Below are 23970 nucleotides of genomic sequence, written 5' to 3' on the forward strand. Positions count from 1 at the left end.
ATATTTCGTAACTGCTTTAATTGCACTAGATTTGGCCGGAAATTCTGACTTAAGCTTAAGTCGTTGCAGCATCCCTGAATATGGAAGTTAATAGGAATATAAAAAAAGGGAGGAAGGTTTATCTGTTTAGCAAGAGTAATAGAAGGCAGATTTCAGACTACCTAACAGATCAAAACGAAAATTTCTGTTCCGACACTGACAATGTTGAGTGTTTATGGAAAAAGTTCAAGGCAATCGTAAAATGCGTTTTAGACAGGTACGTGCCGAGCAAAACTGTGAGGGACGGGAAAAACCCACCGTGGTACAACAACAAAGTTAGGAAACTACTGCGAAAGCAAAGAGACCTTCACTCCAAGTTTAAACGCAGCCAAAACCTCTCAGACAAACAGAAGCTAAACGATGTCAAAGTTAGCGTAACGAGGGCTATGCGTGAAGCGTTCAGTGAATTCGAAAGTAAAATACTAGGTACCGACTTGACAGAAAATCCTAGGAAGTTCTGGTCTTACGTTAAATCAGTAAGTGGCTCGAAACATCATGTCCAGACACTCCGGGATGATGATGGCATTGAAACAGAGGATGACAAGCGTAAAACTGAAATACTAAACACCTTTTTCCAAAGCTGTTTCACAGAGGAAGACCGCACTGCAGTTCCTTCTCTAAATCCTCGCACCAACGAAAAAATGGCTGACATTGAAATAAGTGTCCAAGGAATAGAAAAGCAACTGGAATCACTCAACAGAGGAAAGTCCACTGGACCTGACGGGATACCAATTCGATTCTACACAGAGTACGCGAAAGAACTTGCCCCCCTTCTAACAGCCGTGTACCGCAAGTCTCTAGAGGAACAGAAGGTTCCAAATGATTGGAAAAGAGCACAGGTAGTCCCAGTCTTCAAGAAGGGTCGTCGAGCAGATGCGCAAAACTATAGACCTATCTCTCTGACGTCGATCTGTTGTAGAATTTTAGAACATGTCTTTTGCTCGAATATCATGTCGTTTTTGGAAACTCAGAATCTACTATGTAGGAATCAACATGGATTCCGGAAACAGCGATCGTGTGAAACCCAACTCGCTTTATTTGTTCATGAGACCCAGAAAATATTAGATACAGGCTCCCAGGTAGATGCCATTTTCCTTGACTTCCGGAAGGCGTTCGATACAGTTCCGCACTGTCGCCTGATAAACAAAGTAAGAGCCTACGGAATATCAGACCAGCTGTGCGGCTGGATTGAAGAGTTTTTAGCAAACAGAACACAGCATGTTGTTCTCAATGGAGAGACATCTACAGACGTTAAAGTAACCTCTGGCGTGCCACAGGGGAGTGTTATGGGACCATTGCTTTTCACAATACATATAAATGACCTAGTAGATAGTGTCGGAAGTTCCATGCGGCTTTTCGCGGATGATGCTGTAGTATACAGAGAAGTTGCAGCATTAGAAAATTGTAGCGAAATGCAGGAAGATCTGCAGCGGATAGGCACTTGGTGCAGGGAGTGGCAACTGACCCTTAACATAGACAAATGTAATGTATTGCGAATACATAGAAAGAAGGATCCTTTATTGTATGATTATATGATAGCGGAACAAACACTGGTAGCAGTTACTTCTGTAAAATATCTGGGAGTATGCGTGCGGAACGATTTGAAGTGGAATGATCATATAAAATTAATTGTTGGTAAGGCGGGTACCAGGTTGAGATTCATTGGGAGAGTCCTTAGAAAATGTAGTCCATCAACAAAGGAGGTGGCTTACAAAACACTCGTTCGACCTATACTTGAGTATTGCTCATCAGTGTGGGATCCGTACCAGATCGGGTTGACGGAGGAGATAGAGAAGATCCAAAAAAGAGCGGCGCGTTTCGTCACAGGGTTATTTGGTAACCGTGATAGCGTTACGGAGATGTTTAACAAACTCAAGTGGCAGACCCTGCAAGAGAGGCGCTCTGCATCGCGGTGTAGCTTGCTCGCCAGGTTTCGAGAGGGTGCGTTTCTGGATGAGGTATCGAATATATTGCTTCCCCCTACTTATACCTCCCGAGGAGATCACGAATGTAAAATTAGAGAGATTAGAGCGCGCACAGAGGCTTTCAGACAGTCGTTCTTCCCGCGAACCATACGCGACTGGAACAGGAAAGGGAGATAATGACAGTGGCACGTAAAGTGCCCTCCGCCACACACCGTTGGGTGGCTTGCGGAGTATAAATGTAGATGTAGATGTAGATGAACTACTACGTTCTTTTTATTGATCATCCACGCTTATATAATTTTCTAAGTACTTTCTTCAGCACGTTACTATCGCGTAAATTACACATCTTCTGATGAGTCCTATTTATATCTCAGTGTCTGTGCATAGTGGCTGTGGCATTAAGATTGTTGTGTATAAGGCCTTCCGCTATAAAACACTTTTTATTTACCAATACAGATTCATTTCACTACTTCATCTGCAGTGGTATTCGTATTTAATATACTGTTACTATAATTCTTTCTAGTTTGACTACCCCAGGTCTTTTATTTTTGCTTTCGGCACACATTACGCTCTCAGAAAGAAAGTGACTGATATTTCCATCAACCCCAACGAAAACAAGACAGGTTCAGTTGCGGGTTTTAATAACCTGTCAGAACTCGTTAGGTACACAAACAACATGAACATTTATCGCTGATATTCATGTACACGGGATTCGGAAGTATCACTTCACTTGACGAATTTGATGCAACAATAGCCATCGAATGGTTCCATGAGTGTGTAGAAGAAAGTCGTAATGCAATCGGAAAATTTATGCAACTCTGAGAGCCACGTTTATTAAGATCGCGCTCGTTCTGCAGGTTCACCTTTGGAGCTATTTACCTAGACATTATTTTTTATATGCTTTTCGTTCCTTAGGCAGAGGAGCTTGTTACAGCATTATTCAAGCATTATACCAGCACCAAAACCCATATGGAAGGAGGCGTAGACCGTAGACAAACACAAACAACAGAAAACCCACATGAGAGGACATAAACAAGACCACAGATTCCGAGACCGAGGAAGGAACACTAAGTGAACATGACTCAGAAGGGATCAACATGTAAGGGACCAAAACCAACAATGCATGACACTGCATGCCACAACACAGTCACAAAAAACACAATAATCATAAAACAAATAAACAGCAACACCACACACTAAGACTGTAGTAATAAGGTAATGTCGGTTGGGAACAAAGGCTCAAAGAATTTTTATTCCGACGTTCCTCCTCCCCAATGACATCCTGCATACTGTTTAAAGTATACTTCACACTAGCAGTAATGTATTGCTCGTCTTATTGTGTGCAGACAGAAGTATATTCTCTTCTCTATTCAAAGCTACAGTCAATGAATTTTATATATGAGCAATGTATTAAGTTATTTAAGGAATAATGCATTCATGTTGCAATGAACTATATTCTGTTTCTACCAACAAGCTACAAACATAAGTGTATTTCTCATGTAAAGCTGAAATTCATGTATTACATGTATAAAGTGCTCAATTAGCATTTAATCTGTACATTACCACAACCATTTCAGATGAGAATACCTCGAGGTTGTACCGAGACCTTCTCATCTGAAGTAGGTATTACACATCCAAATATAGCACATCACTTACCTCTACATACTACAAATTATATTCACCACGCTCATTGTGTTACATTTTCTTTTTTATTATTTTTCTTTGACTTTGGCATTACATAAATTATATTCTCATCAACTGTGTAGTAACAAATTACATGGAAAAATTTTAACAATTGTTATGCATTCAATTCGCTGAAACCTCAGAAAAATCTTTATATATTATGTTCTTCATATTACTTTTAAAAAAAGCATTAACCAATATCAATAAGTTGTAACAATGAGAAGTCTTTGCTATTAGATTCAGAAGCATCCGACCAACCTTGCATTTCAAGGCGGTTGTAACGTACCCTCTCTGTTATGTTATTGTTGTTTTGTGTTATTGCATTTGTAGAGATATGAAATTATTATAGCGGTTTGCTTAGTCAGCCGTACTTCGGAATTTTTTGACATTAAATGGAGCATGAAACTTGGGTAACAAATACTTCGCGTGAAGTGCGATTTGCGACATAAACAAAAATTAATTGTGGAGATGCAATCCACTGAATATTAACAGAAAAGCTTTAGAACAATGCGCACGACTGACTAGACACATTCAGAAGGTACGTACATTCGCGTTCGAGTGGTTACGATCTGATGAGAAAGATCTATCTTAATTTTTTTTCGTAAAATAATTACGTCGTAACACACTCGGAGATTGCGAACGTACAATCAGGGTAGAGGCACGTACGTTCTATAATTCCCCGTGGCCTGGGTAAAAGAATTGCAATTATTTAAATTTAAGAATATTTGTTTTTCTATCGGACTCCTATTTTTATACGAAAAGGAAGATTGCAGGTTCTGAATGTCTCGACAAAAACACATCGGAATTAATCTTAGCGGCCACCAAAAGGAAAGTAGGGAGCACAGTCACGTACCTCTATTGTTGAGCAGCGCCGTCGTGAAGATCGTCGCCTCCATCTAAAATTCGCATTCTCGAATTAACAGAATAATTTGTACTCCATTGGTATGGGATTTAGGCTTGATCTTGACAGAAATTATAAAGCACATATTTCATCATTTAACTCCTTCATTTAACGCACATATAGACATGAAATTATACAGTATGTCTTTACGCCAGCACATAAGAACAAAAAGTAGTTAATACTAGAAGTAATAAAAGAATCTCCAAATTAGTTCTTTGTCTATCAAGGATAAAACAGTTTTTCAGAGTATTCCTCTGGTATGACAGTCGAACAAATTTTCTTCTTGTACATATCTTTGAGAATAAATTACAACATTATATGGTTCCTTTTCATGGTGGGTTACTAAGTTCTGTTAATAAAATAAATAAATAAATATAGCATACCCCATTGTAAAGTGAGTGACTTTTCAGTCCAGTACCTGACGAGCAAGTAGTTGGGCAGATAGAGGACGGACTCCCAATTGGAAAACTTGCGTTGGGATTTCCAGTTCCACCAAATCACTGGAAACCTCCCAAAAAGAAGCGAGTGGTGGGAAAACTTTTTTTAGGAATGTCCCTGACATAAAACTGAAAGCCTTGTTTATGTGACATTGTATACACGTATAGGTATGTGAGTCGATCTACATGTTCACTGTGGACAGTACAGAAGAAAGTGAAGACGTGCTACCCTTCAATTGCGAGTGCCACTCGGTTTTGGGGTCCAGTGGGCCATTTACCGTAAAGCCTTTCAGCCTGTCTTCAGGTGGGTCGATCTATGCAGAAGACGCCACGGTCCGTTCAGTGGGTCTGCAGTTTCAAGTGCAAGGCTGCGGCGCCTGCGGACATCGATTTCTGCGAGAGTAGGGACCGCGGCACGGAGCCGCACCGTTACTACGTGGCCCACTTTCTCGCGGTCGCTTCTCCCTCCTTCATCCCCCCCCCCATCTCCAAACCTCACCGTCCCCTACCTCCCTTTCCTCGACCCCCGACGCCCCCCTCTATCCCTGTTGTTTCCAGCGCGCACTGATTCCCATGCAGCACGCGCAACCTCATATCCCGCCGAATGTCCTGCCTCTAATAATAAATTTATCCCCCCGTAATAACGTGCTCCATAATGTAGCCACTCGCAGCAGCAGCAGCAGACACCACACCTCATTACGGGACTGCGTGACCTCCTTGCTCGCTCGTACAGCTTCGAATGACCGAGAAGGAAGTCACTTCCCCTGAGGCCCCTTGGGAATGTTTGTTTGTGAGCAGCTCAAACACGTCCTACATGCAAAGGCACTTCAAATGAGCTACACGTCAGTATTGCTGCTGCAAGAGTATAGCTGTCTTCTACAGGACGATTGGTTTGATCACGAGGCACGATCCTCCAGCAGGCAGTTATGCGGTCGCCTTCATCTGAACCGTGAACTTATTTATGCATCAAGTGCATGATTCTTAACAAGGACGCTAATCGAGAGTATAATTTCACTCTTCTCACACGTACAGAGGAATATGGAAAGTGTTACACTGAAACAGCAGTCCACTATTCATTAAATTTTGAGGAGACATTCATCTGTTCTATCTATCGCTTGAGCCTTGTCCCGTAGTTACGGACTGTCAGCCATCGTTAATCGGATTTCGCATATTAATGGTTAAGGAGTGGCCGGATACCCTTCCTGCCACTACCCCGTACCCTCCCGGATGGAATTAGTGTACCCTAACTGTCTGCGTCGAGTGTAATCCATTGACTAATGCGATAGTGTTCAGATGTCTGCAAGCCGTGTAACAGAGGCGGAACATGGGGACCAGCCCGGTATTCACCTAGCAGGATGTGGAAAACCGCCTAAAAACCACATCCAGGCTGGCCAGCACATCGGCCTTCGTTGTTAATCCGCCGGGCGGATTCGATCCGGGGCCAGCGCGCCTACCTGAGTCCAGGAAGCAGCGCGTTAGCGCTCTCGGCTACCCTGGCGGATTTTGAGGAGACATTCATCACATAACGAGTATTAAATGATTAAACATTCATTCCTTTTGGGACTGATAGTCATCATCCACATTAATATGAGGTGTGAGCTATACATAAAAGTATGCACTCTAGTTTTTGTGGTTAGCGTGGAAACAACCTCCGAATTTCATATCGAGGAGTTTCTCGTCATGATTGAAACATATGCTATGTCAGCCCATGGACGCTGCTGACCGAGGGCTCGTATAAAGTGTACATAATACTCTCATACCCCAAATACACTCTACAGGTGACACGTTAGTGGACCAGGTAGGCCATTCAAGTATCCCAAAGACATTAGTACTACACAATGAGGCGTTCTGCATTATCCTGCGCGAATGTGTCATTTCGTACCTACATCTACATCTACATCCATACTCCGCAAGCCACCTGACGGTGTGTGGCGGAGGGTACCTTGAGTACCTCTATCGGTTCTCCCTTCTATTCCAGCCTCGTATTGTTCGTGGAAAGAAGGATTGTCGGTATGCCTCTGTGTGGGCTCTAATCTCTCTGATTTTATCCTCGTGGTCTCTTCGCGAGATATACGTAGGAGGGAGCAATATACTGCTTGACTCTTCGGTGAAGGTGTGTTCTCGAAACTTTGACAAAAGCCCGTACCGAGCTACTGAGCGTCTCTCCTGCAGAGTCTTCCACTGGAGTTTATCTATCATCTCCGTAACGCTTTCGCGATTACTAAATGATCCTGTAACGAAGCGCGCTGCTCTCCGTTGGATCTTCTCTATATCTTCTATCAACCCTATCTGGTACGGATCCCACATTGCTGAGCAGTATTCAAGCAGTGGGCGAACAAGCGTACTGTAACCTACTTCCTTTGTTTTCGGATTGCATTTCCTTAGGATTCTTCCAATTAATCTCAGTCTGGCATCTGATTTACCGACGATCAACATTATATGATCATTCCATTTTAAATCACTCCTAATGCGTACTCCCAGATAATTTATGGTATTAACTGCTTCCAGTTGCTGACCTGCTATTTTGTAGCTAAATGATAAAGGATCTATCTTTCTGTGTATTCTCAGCACATTACACTTGTCTATATTGAGATTCAATTGCCATTCCCTGCACCATGCGTCAATTCGCTGCAGATCCTCCTGCATTTCAGTACAATTTTCCATTGTTACAACCTCTCGATACACCACAGCATCATCTGCAAAAAGCCTCAGTGAACTTCCGATGTCATCCATTAGGTCATTTATGTATATTGTGAATAGCAAGTGTCCCACCGAGCGAGGTGGCGCAGTGGTTAGACACTGGACTCGCATTCGGGAGGACGACGGTTCAATCCCGCGTCCGGCCATCCTGATTTAGGTTTTCCGTGATTTCCCTAAATCACTCCAGGCAAATGCCGGGATGGTTCCTCTGAAAGGGCACGGCCGACTTCCTTCCCTATCCTTCCCTAATTCGATGAGACCGATGACCACGCTGTCTGGTCTCCTTCCCCAAACAACCAACCAACCAACAAGCAACTGTCCTATGACACTCCCCTGCGGCACACCTGATATTACTCTTACTTCGGAAAACTTCTCTCCATTGAGAATGACATGCTGCGTCCTGTTATCTAGGAACTTCTCAATCCAATCACAAAATTGGTCTGGTAGTCCATATGCTCTTACTTTGTTCATTAAACGACTGTGGGGAACTGTATCGAACGCCTTGCGGAAGTCAAGAAACACGGAATCTACCTGGGAACCCGTGTCTATGGCCCTCTGAGTCTCGTGGACGAATAGCGCGAGCTGGGTTTCACATGACCGTCTTTTTCGAAACCCATGCTGGTTCCTACAGAGTAGATTTCTAGTCTCCAGAAAAGTCATTATACTCGAACACAATACGTGTTCCAAAATTCTACAACTGATCGACGTTAGAGATGTAGGTCTATAGTTCTGCACATCTGTTCGACGTCCCTTCTTGGAAACGGGGATGACCTGTGCCCTTTTCCAATCCTTTGGAACGCTACGCTCTTCTAGAGACCTACGGTACACCGATGCAAGAAGGGGGGCAAGTTCATTCGCGTACTCTGTGTAAAATTGTACTGGTATCCCATCAGGTCCAGAGGCCTTTCCTCTTTTGAGCGATTTTAATTGTTTCTCTATCCCTCTGTCGTCTATTTGGATATCTACCATTTTGACATCTGTGCGACAATCTAGAGAAGGAACTACAGTGCAATCTTCCTCTGTGCAACAACTTTGGAAAAAAAACATTTAGTATTTCGGCCTTTAGTCTGTCATCCTCTGTTTCAGTACCATTTTGGTCACAGAGTGTCTCGACATTTTGTTTTGATCCACCTACCGCTTTGACATAAGACCAAAATTTCTTAGGATTTTCTGCCAAGTCAGTACATAGAACATTACTTTCGAATTCATTGAACGCCTCTCGCATAGCCCTCCTCGCACTACATTTCGCTCCGTGTAATTTTTGTTTGTCTGCAAGGTGGTCATCAAGGGTGTAACAACAAAGTATTCCCATTCTTTCCACGCACTGAGGAGTCTTCAGCCTCTATTCAATTACCAAATCAATTCTGTTGTCACATTCAGTAGCTACTCACAGCACTTTTCCTGGAGCAGCAGGGGTATGGGTCCCGAGAATTTGATTCCGTTCTGATCACCATGAAGAGAAGCAAGACTTCGCCGAACACCACTGAAAGCCACTAAACGTTGCAGCTGATTATGGTACTACGCTACTGAAAGCTCTCCTGATTGTGACGTGAATCAGTGGTATCAGTGGTATATGAGGAAGGAGAGGCACACACCAATCAGTCGCAATCCCATTAGTTTTTATTTGTCTTGAATATCTAGACATCGGCTGTAAATAGCCATCTTCAGTAAACTTGAGTTACAATCTAGCAAACTCGGGGCAGTCCGTGTCTCCATATGAGCTCAATGTTGTATAGGCGGAAGTAAAGAGTTTACTATCCCAGTAAGATCACATAGTGACGTGTGCTGCCGATAATTTGTTGGACTGTAACTCAAATGTACTCAAGATCGCTATTTATGGTACAAATCTAGATATGTAAGATTAATAAAACTAATGTGATTGCAACTGATTACTGTGTGCCTCTCCTTCCCTATAGTCTACAGTTGCTGTGCATAGAGTTGGTTAAATTGTACATGATGCATGGTAACTCGCAATCTTGGTCCAGCATCCACAAGCATGTTCTCGAAGAACCGCGGTGACACTGTCCGGATTTCTGCTATTCACCATAGCCACTAGAACAATCCTACGATATCCTCGTGGTATCTACTCTCCTTGCTACGCTGTTGTTCTGAGATCATCCCGTTCCCGTTCACTCTTCAGACACTGAGCTGCGTAAACCTGTCTATGTTAACTGTAGGTCTGATACTCACATGCGAATTATCCCTATATTTCTCCCCTTCTCAAAGTCCAAAAGAGGCCAAGAGGCCGTCAAACTACACCAGCAAGTGCGTGAATAGCTCGTATTACAATCTCCACATGAATATTTCTAGCAACGTTAGCAACACGCAAAAGCCATCATGTTCTCAAGCCGTTCTTCTTTCTTGAAATGAAAAAAACAGAAAACAGACTCGCTTAAAGATTAAATTTTAATCAGTGTGTCCCACAGGCTTAGAAGTACTAGAGTATCAGTTTAGTAGCGTTCGAAGGCAGGAGGCGAAGAAAGGACGTGTAACCTCTCCCTCACTTATCGACCTTAATGACAGTGAAAAATTAAACCGTGTGTACCTAATGCAAATTTGGGAAAAAGCAATCGTCACCGAAGTTAATCTGTCGGTAAAGAGGGAGGAAGGGTTACATCTAAATGAAAGGAAAATGCAAATGAAATTAGTTGAAATTAATTTTGAAAAAGGGTAAACTTAATAAAGAAAGTAAATGTGCGGTCGTTACGTTAACAATTAACTGGCGTTAATTAGATATTTGAGATTTGGGGAAAATTAAGGTCGCCAGTCCTATGGACAATTGCTATAATAACTGAAAAAGGAAGGTTAATGCACATATAAATAGCATTAAAGCGTGCCAACTGAAGGTTGACACGTGTGTGTGAAAACTGAATTTTTGTCAGAAGTAATAAATTTCGCTACACTCTGACTTAATTTAGCAAAAGAAGTAATAAAACCGGAAAATTGAAATTTAATTTAGTGACTGAAATTAATAATAAACTTTGTTTCTGAAGCAGTACGAAATTAAATAAAATAAGGTTAGTCTTGGGCTACCTCAACAATCATCTCAAAAGCAACTTGAATCTACGCAATTTAGAAACAAGAGATTTAACTTTGAACTTGATTTAATGACTTTAAACAATTAACAATAGTAAAATTTAGTACGTAACAAGCTGAGCTACAGTCACAGGCAAGCTAAAATATGGTAACAAAACTCGCGCTCTTAATTTGTGCTTGTGTAATTTAAATATAGTTCTGTTTGGTTACTGTAGTCAGCTATGAATACCTTAACTGAACTTTGAAATTAAAGCAATGAAATGGAATGATATTACTTTAATGCTGGCGTTTGAATTTCAACGACACTCGGATTCATTTAGGAAAACGGAAGGGACCCTGCTTGGTAATGCAATTGGGACAATGAGCAACAAAGGTTCATGCTAACTTGCTGTATTTTAGTGATGCAAATGGAACAGTTTAAAAAGCTGAGGTCTGACATACAGTTATAAAACTTTACGTGCTTTCAGTCTTCCTTGTTGGTTGATTGAAGGCTTGAAGTCGTCAATCGAGGAGGTGGCGGCAATCACTTATTGTCGGCCGTCGCTGTCACAGAAGCAGTATGTTGGGGCGCCTTCTTCTCGACACGGTCACCTGGCGAAACGGGCTCTTCATGTGTGCCAGCTAATGTTTCCTGTCCGCGACACCGTGCAAGAAACTATCATAGCAAGTTGAGCGCAATTACATGCTGCCAACCCTGAAAGCGCGGCAACTCACGGGAGCGTCACTAAACACAGCTGCTCCACCGCCCTACTCCAGCTAGACTCTGCTCTGCCCGCGCTCCACGCGGCGGCGTTAACACTACTCAAGATCCTAAACACTTTGGTTCTCCACACGACCTATCGATGTAATCATTCGATAGCATAGTTTTCCCTAGGCAAGACCCAGCATAAAAATACAAATAATATTAAAAAAAAACAATTATACATCGACAATTGTAAATCAATTACAATATATAAAGACACAGAAATGTCATATCTTCAGGTAATAAAATAAGGAAAAAATTTATAGTACAGTAGATGAAAATAGGAGTATATGCATTTCCGGCGTTACAGACGGAAGGGGAAATTAGGGTTTAACGTCCCATGGACATAGAGGTCATTAGAGATGGAGCACAAGCTCGGAATGTTTGAAGGGTAGGAAGGAAATCGGTCCTGCCGTTTCAGGGGAACCATTCCCGCATTTTCCTGGAGAGGTTCAGGGAAATAACGGAAAACCTAAATCAGGCCAGAAGTGGATTTGAACCGGCGTCTTCCTGAATGCAAGTCCAGTGTGCTAACAATAGCGCTAACTCGCTCGATCTATTAACGTTGTTCTAAGTGACACTTTCAATTTCTGGCAGCATTTATAAGCAGTCGCTGGAGGTGAAAGTAGTGATGAGTGGCCAAAAGTATTAAAATCAACTAAGCCGGCCGGAGTGGCCGAGCGGTTCTAGGCGCTACAGTCTGGAATCGCGCGATCGCTATGGTCGCAGGTTCGAATCCTGCCTTGGGCATGGATGTGCGTGATGTCCTTAGGTTAGTTAGATTTAAGTAGTTCTAAATTCTAGGGGACTGATGACCTCAGAAGTTAAGTCCAATAGTGCTCAGAGTCATTTTTTTGAAAATCAACTAAGAATTGAACTCCAGGGCTTCACACGTGTGGTATGAGATGCACGCACTCAGTCAACGAGCCTACTGAAGAGCGCTGTAAGTAAGCCAGTGACCGTTTTATGTCTGATGAAAAATTTAATAAACAATTGTTACGCTCTCTAATTGAAGGTACTTTGCATTGCAACTTCTCAGATTTCAACTCTATACGGAACCAAGAATAGTTTTAATCAACTGAGCATTCAGAGCAAGACTCATTACGTCATATACGCTACTGGTATGACAGAAAATTTCAGCGCAGCAGGCATTTTGTTATTGTACAAAGTGTTTCTTCTTTCCTAAAGCATAGATCGCTTATTGGAGATCTATATAGCCAAGATTTACAATGAATACAGCACCGTGCTGACCACATACTGCGATAGGTCCCGTCTCGTCGTCATCACGGTGGTGTGCAGATTGTTGTAGCAATTTCCACCGCCTCAGTTATCACTGCAGGACACATGTTTCCATTTGCTAGTGCGTCCAGTTCTCACGTACCACTGAAATGTTGTCAGAACATCAACTCCAATATTCGGAAGCCCGTTCAGTTACAAGCGATCGAAAGTGTCAACATTTAGATGACCTTGTTTTGTAAAGAAAACTGCCTTTTTCTGCAGCTAGTTACTTTATTTATTCCATACGCGTTTCGCCTTCTCCTGTTCTAAGGCATCATCGGAGGGATCTATAACGATACAGTTTTGTTAGTTAACAGTTCACTTCGCAATTTTTTGAAGAGAATAACTACTTACGATTTGCTGATCTGCGTTTCCTTACATCTTGTCTGGAAGTCGCTCTACCACTTTTATCACTGCCATATAATCACATCTTTGTGTTCTCGCCTTCCACACACTGTTCACCATTTTTCTCACCTTTTTGTGGTGGACTATTGTTCTTTTGTCACTTGATACAAATATTTCGTCGCACACGTCGGCGAAACGTGTATGCGATAAATAAAGTAACTAGCAGCAGGAAAAGGCAGTTTTATTTACAAAACTAGTATTTACACTCCTGGAAATGGAAAAAAGAGCACATTGACACCGGTGTGTCAGACCCACCATACTTGCTCCGGACACTGCGAGAGGGCTGTACAAGCAATGATCACACGCACGGCACAGCGGACACACCAGGAACCGCGGTGTTGGCCGTCGAATGGCGCTAGCTGCGCAGCATTTGTGCACCGTCGCCCTCAGTGTCAGCCAGTTTGCCGTGGCATACGGAGCTCCATCGCAGTCTTTAACGCTGGTAGCATGCCGCGACAGCGTGGACGTGAACCGTATGTGCAGTTGACGGACTTTGAGCGAGGGCGTATAGTGGGCACGCGGGAGGCCGGGTGGACGTACCGCCGAATTGCTCAACACGTAGGGCGTGAGGTCTCCACAGTACATCGATGTTGTCGCCAGTGGTCGGCGGAAGGTCCACGTGCCCGTCGACCTGGGACCGGACCGCAGCGACGCACGGATGCACGCCAGGACCATAGGATCCTACGCAGTGCCGTAGGGGACCGCACCGCCACTTCCCAGCAAATTAGGGACACTGTTGCTCCTGGGGTATCGGCGAGGACCATTCGCAACCGTCTCCATGAAGCTGGGCTACGGTCCCGCACACCGTTAGGCCGTCTTCCGCTCACGCCCCAACATCGTGCAGCCCGCCTCCAGTGGTGTCGCGACAGGCGTGAATGGAGGGACGAATGGAGACGTGTCGTCTTCAGCGATGAGAGTCGCTTCTGCCTTGGTGCCAATAATGGTCGTATGTGTGTTTGGCGCCGTGCAGGTGAGCGCCACAATCAGGACTGCATACGACCGAGGCACACAGGGCCAACACCCGGCATCATGGTGTGGGGAGCGATCTCCTACACTGGCCGTACACCACTGGTGATCGTCGAGGGGACACTGAATAGTGCACGGTACATCCAAACCGTCATCGAACCCATCGTTCTACCATTCCTAGACCGGCAAGGGAACTTGCTGTTCCAACAGGACAATGCACGTCTGCATGTATCCCGTGCCACCCAACGTGCTCTAGAAGGTGTAAGTCAACTACCCTGGCCAGCAAGATCTCCGGATCTGTCCCCCATTGAGCATGTTTGGGACTGGATGAAGCGTCGTCTCACGCGGTCTGCACGTCCAGCACGAACGCTGGTCCAACTGAGGCGCCAGGTGGAAATGGCATGGCAAGCCGTTCCACAGGACTACATCCAGCATCTCTCGATCGTCTCCATGGCAGAATAGCAGCCTGCATTGCTGCGAAAGGTGGATATACACTGTGCTAGTGCCGACATTGTGCATGCTCTGTTGCCTGTGTCTACGTGCCTGTGGTTCTGTCAGTGTGATCATGTGATGTATCTGACCCCAGGAATGTGTCAATAAATTTTCCCCTTCCTGGGACAATGAATTCACGGTGTTCTTATTTCAATTTGCAGGAGTGTGTGTATATATATATATATATATATATATATATATATATATATATATATATATATATATATATACAGGGTGTTTCAAAAATGACCGGTATATTTGAAACAGCAATAAAAACTAAACGAGTAGCGATAGAAATACACCGTTTGTTGCAATATGCTTGGGACAACAGTACATTTTCAAGCGGACAAACTTTCGAAATTACAGTAGTTACAATTTTCAACAACAGATGGCGCTGCAAGTGATGTGAAAGATATAGAAGACAACGCAGTCTGTGGGTGCGCCATTCTGTACGTCGTCTTTCTTCTGTAAGCGTGTGCTGTTCACAATGTGCAAGTGTGCTGTAGATAACATGGTTTATTCCTTAGAACAGAGGATTTTTCTGGTGTTGGAATTCCACCGCCTAGAACACAGTGTTGTTGCAACAAGACGAAGTTTTCAACGGAGGTTTAATGTAACCAAAGGACCGAAAAGCGATACAATAAAGGATCTGTTTGAAAAATTTCAACGGACTGGGAACGTGACGGATGAACGTGCTGGAAAGGTAGGGCGACCGCGTACGGCAACCCCAGAGGGCAACGCGCAGCTAGTGCAGCAGGTGATCCGACAGCGCCCTCGGGTTTCCGTTCGCCGTGTTGCAGCTGTGGTCCAAATGACGCCAACGTCCACGTATCGTCTCATGTGCCAGAGTTTACACCTCTATCCATACAAAATTCAAACGCAGCAACCCCTCAGCGCCGCTACCATTGCTGCACGAGAGACATTCGCTAACGATATAGTGCACAGGATTGAGGACGGCGATATGCGTGTGAGCAGCATTTGGTTTACTGACGAAGCTTATTTTTACCTGGATGGCTTCGTCAATAAACAGAACCGGCGCATATGGGGAACCGAAAAGCCCCATGTTGCAGTCCCATCGTCCCTGCATCCTCAAAAAGTACTGGTCTGGGCCGCCATTTCTTCCAAAGGAATCATTGGCCCATTTTTCAGATCCGAAACGATTACTGCATCACGCTATCTGGACATTCTTCGTGAATTTGTGGCGGTACAAACTGCCTTAGACGACACTGCGAACACCTCGTGGTTTATGCAAGATGGTGCCCGGCCACATCGCACGGCCGACGTCTTTAATTTCCTGAATGAATATTTCGATGATCGTGTGATTGCTTTGGGCTATCCGAAACATACAGGAGGCGGCGTGGATTGGCCTCCCTATTCGCCAGACATGAACCCCTGTGACTTCTTTCTGTGGGGACACTTGAAAGACCAGGTGTACCGCCAGAATCCAGAAACAATTGAACAGCTGAAGCAGTACATCTCATCTGCATGTGAAGCCATTCCGCCAGACACGTTGTCAAAGGTTTCGGGTAATTTCATTCAGAGACTACGCCATATTATTGCTACGCATGGTGGATATGTGGAAAATATCGTACTATAGAGTTTCCCAGACCGCAGCGCCATCTGTTGTTGCCAATTGTAACTACTGTAATTTCGAAAGTTTGTCTGTCTGAAAATGTACTGTTGTCCCAAGCATATTGCAACAAACGGTGTATTTCTATCGCTGCTCGTTTAGTTTGTATTGCCGTTTCAAATATACCGGTCATTTTTTAAACACCCTGTATATATACACTCCTGGAAATGGAAAAAAGAACACATTGACACCGGTGTGTCAGACCCACCATACTTGCTCCGAACACTGCGAAAGGGCTGTACAAGCAATGATCACACGCACGGCACAGCGGACACACCAGGAACCGCGGTGTTGGCCGTCGAATGGCGCTAGCTGCGCAGCATTTGTGCACCGCCGCCGTCAGTGTCAGCCAGTTTGCCGTGGCATACGGAGCTCCATCGCAGTCTTTAACACTGGTAGCATGCCGCGACAGCGTGGACGTGAACCGTATGTGCAGTTGACGGACTTTGAGCGAGGGCGTATAGTGGGCATGCGGGAGGCCGGGTGGACGTACCGCCGAATTGACACGTGGGGCGTGAGGTCTCCACAGTACATCGATGTTGTCGCCAGTGGTCGGCGGAAGGTGCACGTGCCCGTCGACCTGGGACCGGACCGCAGCGACGCACGGATGCACGCCAAGACCGTAGGATCCTACGCAGTGCCGTAGGGGACCGCACCGCCACTTCCCAGCAAATTAGGGACACTGTTGCTCCTGGGGTATCGGCGAGGACCATTCGCAACCGTCTCCATGAAGCTGGGCTACGGTCCCGCACACCGTTAGGCCGTCTTCCGCTCACGCCCCAACATCGTGCAGCCCGCCTCCAGTGGTGTCGCGACAGGCGTGAATGGAGGGACGAATGGAGACGTGTCGTCTTCAGCGATGAGAGTCGCTTCTGCCTTGGTGCCAATGATGGTCGTATGCGTGTTTGGCGCCGTGCAGGTGAGCGCCACAATCAGGACTGCATACGACCGAGGCACACAGGGCCAACACCCGGCATCATGGTGTGGGGAGCGATCTCCTACACTGGCCATACACCACTGGTGATCGTCGAGGGGACACTGAATAGTGCACGGTACATCCAAACCGTCATCGAACCCATCGTTCTACCATTCCTAGACCGGCAAGGGAACTTGCTGTTCCAACAGGACAATGCACGTCCGCATGTATCCCGTGCCACCCAACGTGCTCTAGAAGGTGTAAGTCAACTACCCTGGCCAGCAAGATCTCCGGATCTGTCCCCCATTGAGCATGTTTGGGACTGGATGAAGCGTCGTCTCACGCGGTCTGCACGTCCAGCACGAACGCTGGTCCAACTGAGGTGCCAGGTGGTAATGGCATGGCAAGCCGTTCCACAGGACTGCATCCAGCATCTCTACGATCGTCTCCATGTGAGAATAGCAGCCTGCATTGCTGCGAAAGGTGGATATACACTGTACTAGTGCCGACATTGTGCATGCTCTGTTGCCTGTGTCTATGTGCCTGTGGTTCTGTCAGTGTGATCATGTGATGTATCTGACCCCAGGAATGTGTCAATAAAGTTTCCCCTTCCTGGGACAATGAATTCACGGTGTTCTTATTTCAATTGCCAGGAGTGTATATATATATATATATATATATATATATATATATATATATATATAAGGTGGATCGGCTTGAGTTCCTAGGGCATATTCTTTTTTACTGGTTTGGACAAAGATTCTACATGGAGGTGTCACTGATATGCACTGATTAGCCAAAATATCAAAATATCATGGTCAGCTGCTTGATAGCTTGTTTGTCCTTCTTTGGAAAGAAATACATTACTGATTCTCCATATCATGATTCCGATAGTTTGTTGGCAGGTTCGTGGAGGAATGTGGCGTTAGATGTCTACGCACAGGTCATGTAATTCGCGTAAATAACGGGCCTTTAATTTGCATACGCGGTGTTGTGCCCAGTAGCGAACCAGATGGATTCCACAGGATTTGCATCAGGCTAATTTGGTCACCGAGAAATCAAATGAGTTCATTATGATGCTCATCAAACTACAGTTGCACGGTTCTGGCTCCGAGACAGGGATGATTACACTGCTGAAAGATGATATCCTCGTCGGGTAAGACACCAAACATGAAGGGATGCACCTGGCTCACTGCTACTAGCGTGTCTTCGAATACTACCACAGCTCCCAAGCAAGCGCAGCAGAATATCTCCCATAGCATAACACTGCTCCCACCAGCCAGAGTCCGTGGCTCGCTGAAGATTTGTAACCGTCGTTCACCTCGATGACGGCGTATGTCGAGGCGACCATAGACTTAATGTAGTAAAAATATGATTCACCCGACGGGCCAGCCGGAGTGGCCGAGCGGATCTAGGCGCAAAAGTCGGAACCGCGCGACCACTACGGTCGCAGGTTCGAATCCTGCCTCGGGCATGGATGTGTATGATGTCCTTAGGTTAGTTAGGTTTAAGTACTTCTAAGTTCTCGGGGACTGATGGCCACAGAAGTTAAGTCCCATAGTGCTCACAGCCGTTTGAACCATTTTTTCACCCGAAGGGCTGACACATTTTCATTGATTGACGGTAGAATACCGACGGTCCCGTGTCTATAGCCATCGTAATGGAAGAGTTGTTGAATCAACATCTGAATAAGTAGTGGTTGTCTGCTGAGAATCTCCATGTTCAACAACGTATGATGAACGGTGTGTTCCGAAACACTCGTGCGTGCATCAGCATTGTACTGTTTCGCAAAGATTCCACAGATCATCATCTATACCGCTTCGCAAAACAGACTAGCATCCGAACCACACGTTCTGTGAAAAATCGTGGATGTTTAACCATTTAGTGTCTGTGCTACGACTTTCCGTGCATGTTCACGATAGTAGCACGTGAGCATTCGACCAGCTTCGCCATTTTCGGGATACTCATTCACAGACTCTGCGTAATAATAATCAGGCCTTTTTCAAAGCCGCTTATCACAATAGGTTTATCCAGTTGCAGCCTATATCTTTTCTAGGATGATCAACCACACGTATGTCTTCTGCTTACATGCTTTTGCTACCGCGTAACGTGCCTACAACGCCACCAGGTGGCATTCAACGTCACGGCGGGCAGTGGTCATACGGTTTTGGCTTATCAGTGTATATACTCCGTTAGCCACACTACAACACGCAGTGGACTATACATTGTGCTACTGTTGTCGATTTTCTTGTGCTACTCAATGCTACACTCCTGGAAATTGAAATAAGAACACCGTGAATTCATTTTCCCAGGAAGGGGAAACTTTATTGACACATTCCTGGGGTCAGATACATCACATGATCACACTGACAGAACCACAGGCACATAGACACAGGCAACAGAGCATGCACAATGTCGGCACTAGTACAGTGTATATCCACCTTTCGCAGCAATGCAGGCTGCTATTCTCACATGGAGACGATCGTAGAGATGCTGGATGCAGTCCTGTGGAACGGCTTGCCATGCCATTACCACCTGGCACCTCAGTTGGACCAGCGTTCGTGCTGGACGTGCAGACCGCGTGAGACGACGCTTCATCCAGTCCCAAACATGCTCAATGGGGGACAGATCCGGAGATCTTGCTGGCCAGGGTAGTTGACTTACACCTTCTAGAGCACGTTGGGTGGCACGGGATACATGCGGACGTGCATTGTCCTGTTGGAACAGCAAGTTCCCTTGCCGGTCTAGGAATGGTAGAACGATGGGTTCGATGACGGTTTGGATGTACCGTGCACTATTCAGTGTCCCCTCGACGATCACCAGTGGTGTACGGTCAGTGTAGGAGATCGCTCCCCACACCATGATGCCGGGTGTTGGCCCTGTGTGCCTCGGTCGTATGCAGTCCTGATTGTGGCGCTCACCTGCACGGCGCCAAACACGCATACGACCATCATTGGCACCAAGGCAGAAGCGACTCTCATCGCTGAAGACGACACGTCTCCATTCGTCCCTCCATTCACGCCTGTCGCGACACCACTGGAGGCGGGCTGCACGATGTTGGGGCGTGAGCGGAAGACGGCCTAACGGTGTGCGGGACCGTAGCCCAGCTTCATGGAGACGTTTGCGAATGGTCCTCGCCGATACCCCAGGAGCAACAGTGTCCCTAATTTGCTGGGAAGTGGCGGTGCGGTCCCCTACGGCACTGCGTAGGATCCTACGGTCTTGGCGTGGATCCGTGCGTCGCTGCGGTCTGGTCCCAGGTCGACGGGCACGTGCACCTTCCGCCGACCACTGGCGACAACATCGATGTACTGTGGAGACCTCACGCCCCACGTGTTGAGCAATTCGGCGGTACGTCCACCCGGCCTCCCGCATGCCCACTATACGCTCTCGCTCAAAGTCCGTCAACTGCACATACGGTTCACGTCCACGCTGTCGCGGCATGCTACCAGTGTTAAAGACTGCGATGGAGCTCCGTATGCCACGGCAAACTGGCTGACACTGACGGCGGCGGTGCACAAATGCTGCGCAGCTAGCGCCATTCGACGGCCAACACCGCGGTTCCTGGTGTGTCCGCTGTGCCGTGCGTGTGATCATTGCTTGTACAGCCCTCTCGCAGTGTCCGGAGCAAGTATGGTGAGTCTGACACACCGGTGTCAATGTGTTCTTTTTTCCATTTCCAGGAGTGTAGTATCGAAGAAGAAAATTGTTACTATTCCACTACTGGCAATTAAAATTGCTACACCATGAAGAAATGCAGATGATAAACGGGTATTCATTGGACAAATATATTATACTAGAACTGACATGTGATTAAATTTTTACGCAATTTGGGTGCATAGATCCTGAGAAATCGGTACCCAGAGCAACCACCTTGGCCGTAATAACGGCCTTAATACGCCTGGGCATTGAGTCAAACAGAGCTTGGATGGCGTGTACAGGTACAGCTGCCCATGCAGCTTCAACACGATAACACAGTTCATCAAGAGTAGTGACTGGCGTATTGTGACGAGCCAGTTGCTCGGCCACCATTGACCAGATGTTTTCAGTCGGTGATAGATCTGGAGAATCAGCAGGGCAGCGGTCGAACATTTTCTGTATCAGAATCGCCCGTACAAGACCTACAACATGCAGTCGTGCATTATCCTGCTGAAATGTAGGGTTTCGCAGGGATCTAATGAAGGGTAGAGACACGGGTCTTAACACATCTGAAATGTAACGTCCACTGTTCAAAGTGCCGTCAATGCGAACAAGAGATGACCGAGACGTGTAACCAATGGCACCCCATACCATCACGCCAGGTGATACGCCAGTATGGCGATAATGAAAACACGCTTCCAATGTGCGTTCACCATGATGTCACCAAACACGGATGCGACCATCATTATGCTTAAAAAGAACCTGGATTCGTCCGGAAACATGACGTTTTGCCATTCGTGCACCCAGGTTCGTCGTTGAGTACACCATCGCAGGCGCTCCTGGCTGTGATGCAGCGTCAGAGGTAACCGCAGCAATGGTCTGCTAGCTGATAGTGTATGCTGCTGCAAACGTCGTCGAACTATTCGTGCAGATGGTTGTTGTCTTGCAAACGTCCCCATCTGTTGACTCAGAGATCCAGACGTGGCTGCACGATCCGTTACAGCCATGCGGATAAGATGCCTGTCATCTCGACTGCTAGTGATACGAGGCCGTTAGGATCCAGCACGGCGTTCCGTATTACCCTCCTGAACCCACCGATTCCATATTCTGCTAACAGTCATTGGATCTCGACCAACGCGAGCAGCAATTTCGCGATACGATAAACCGCAATCACGATAGGTTACAATCCGTCCTTTCTCAAAGTCGGAATCGTGATGGTACGCAATTCTCCTCCTTACACGAGGCATCACAACAACGTTTCACCAGGCAACGCCGGGCAACTGCTGTTTGTGTATGAGAAATCGGTTGGAAACTTTCCTCATGTCAGCATGTTGTAGGTGTCGCCACCAGCGCAAACCTTGTGTGAATGCTCTGACAAGTTAATCATTTGCATATAACAGCATCTTCCTCCTGTCGGTTAAATTTCGCGTCTGTAGCACGTTATCTTCGTGGTGTAGCAATTTTAATGGCCAGTAGTTTATTTGTCTGTGTACGCACACTGAACCTTCTAAACTTACCTACGCCCGGAGGGTTTGTTAGCCACTGTCATTTAAAACATTCTGGTTTGTAATACCATGTCAAATGTTCAGCTGAGAAGGGACATCTGAAGATAGTGAAGAAGGTCTGAGCAGAGGAGCGAAACGTCGATTGTGTGAGCAGATATTTTAAGAGGAACATGACACGGAAAAGCAACCTAGATGGTTTTACCTTCGACATCAACGGCTGAAAAAGCCTGCAGAGGCGTCAGATGTAAAATGCGTGATCAGGTGTAAGAGAGGGCCTCAACCCTTTGAATAAGTCAATACATATAATTAAATAATTAACAATTACATAAATCTGTCAATAAGCTTCAATTTTCTATCGAGTGATTAACTTTCGTATAATTTTATTATATTTTGAATCTTTCTTAGACGAGAGACAACATTCAGGACTTTAGAATCTAATGAAAGTCGTGTAAAACTGTTTCACGGTCCTTAATAGCCTCTAGATAGTTATCGTAAACCAGTTGTACATGAAAGATGGGAAATTTTTTTATTATTGTACATTTAATTAAGAAATAAGGCAAATAAATATTTGAATCCCTGTTTCTGTAACCAGTAACGTTGAGTGTAATAAAAACAAATTGTGCAGCTGAATGGAAACCATAAAGCGGTACTGGCTCACATAGCACGATGAATTATTAGCAACGCTTTAAGTCCACAAAACCCTTTACGACCGTGTTAGCAGACCGCATTGCGGAGCTCTGCAGGGTACAGCAAGTAGGTGTGAATAAAATGTAAGGCAGCGGAAAAGGGACGGTTACTGTTTTGCAGGTTTTGCTGCAGACATTATACGAAGCTGGGCCAGTACCGCTGTTATATTTAAGATGAATAACAGTGATTAATAGTGATCGGTCTGAAAAAGCAACCAAATTTGATGTCCATATTTAGACAATTTCCTGTGGCTTATTCAGTTCCTTGCATAAAAAACGACTTCCTGTTTTGTTATTCATGTGCATTATGTAGGTATCAGATACACATTATCACCTTCACCTTCTTCTTCTCATGGAGTAGGCTTACAGCCTATCGCTTCTTCACTGGACCCATCCCTTCTTTGGTCGTCTTGCATTTCTTTCTTCTCGGTTTATAACTGATTACTTTTTTAATTAAAATGTCTTCCCCTACTCTCTTGATGTACTGTTACAATTTTATGCTTTCTTTCAGTATTTGAATGTTAGATTCCGTATATTAGAACTAGAGTAGTCATTACTTCGTACAACTTTTTCATCGTATTCTTCCTTGTCTTGTCTCTCGATTTTCTGTGTATTGTGCCACAAATCCCCGTAGAGTACTTTATGGCATTGATCCCCTACTTAGGTTGCATTTATCGAGAATCTCTCGTTTAGAACAAAGACCTAAGCAACTGGAAAAAAGCGCAGACGTCTCTTATATATAAGAAGGGTAAAAGGACACAACCTTAAAATTACAAATATCCCTAACTTTGGTTTGCTGCAGAATCCTTGAACATATTCTCGGCTCGAATATCAAAATTTTCTTGAGACTGGAAAGCTTATGTCCATGAATCAGCAAGGTTTTAGAAAGCAGAACTCAGTCTGCTCTTTTCTCACATGATGTACTGCAAACTATGGATGAAGGAAACAGGAAAGTTCCATATTTCAAGATTTCCGGAAATCATTTGACAC

Source organism: Schistocerca cancellata, chromosome 2 (assembly GCF_023864275.1).
Source record: "Schistocerca cancellata isolate TAMUIC-IGC-003103 chromosome 2, iqSchCanc2.1, whole genome shotgun sequence".
Lineage (NCBI taxonomy): Eukaryota > Metazoa > Arthropoda > Insecta > Orthoptera > Acrididae > Schistocerca > Schistocerca cancellata.